This window comes from Tarenaya hassleriana, unplaced genomic scaffold, assembly GCF_000463585.1.
Source record: "Tarenaya hassleriana unplaced genomic scaffold, ASM46358v1 Cleome31, whole genome shotgun sequence".
Classification (NCBI taxonomy): domain Eukaryota; kingdom Viridiplantae; phylum Streptophyta; class Magnoliopsida; order Brassicales; family Cleomaceae; genus Tarenaya; species Tarenaya hassleriana.
In genome coordinates, this window is record NW_010966274.1 from 782,821 (window position 1) to 783,039 (window position 219).

Genomic DNA, 219 nt, shown 5'->3' on the forward strand with positions numbered 1-219 from the left:
GCGGTCGCCCGTTTTGTGAGCGGTCGCCCGTTTTGTGAGCGGTCGCCCGTTTTTGGAGATCAAGGAGGCTAGGAGAAGAGGAGGACCACCATTGAAGACCATCTTGAGCATTTCTTCTCCTTTTCCGTGTTTCTTCATTTTGCTTTCTGTTTTAAAACCCTAGTTATGGAGTAGTGATTTTGTTGTGGGTGAGGGATCCCCACTTTTGTATGAACACCT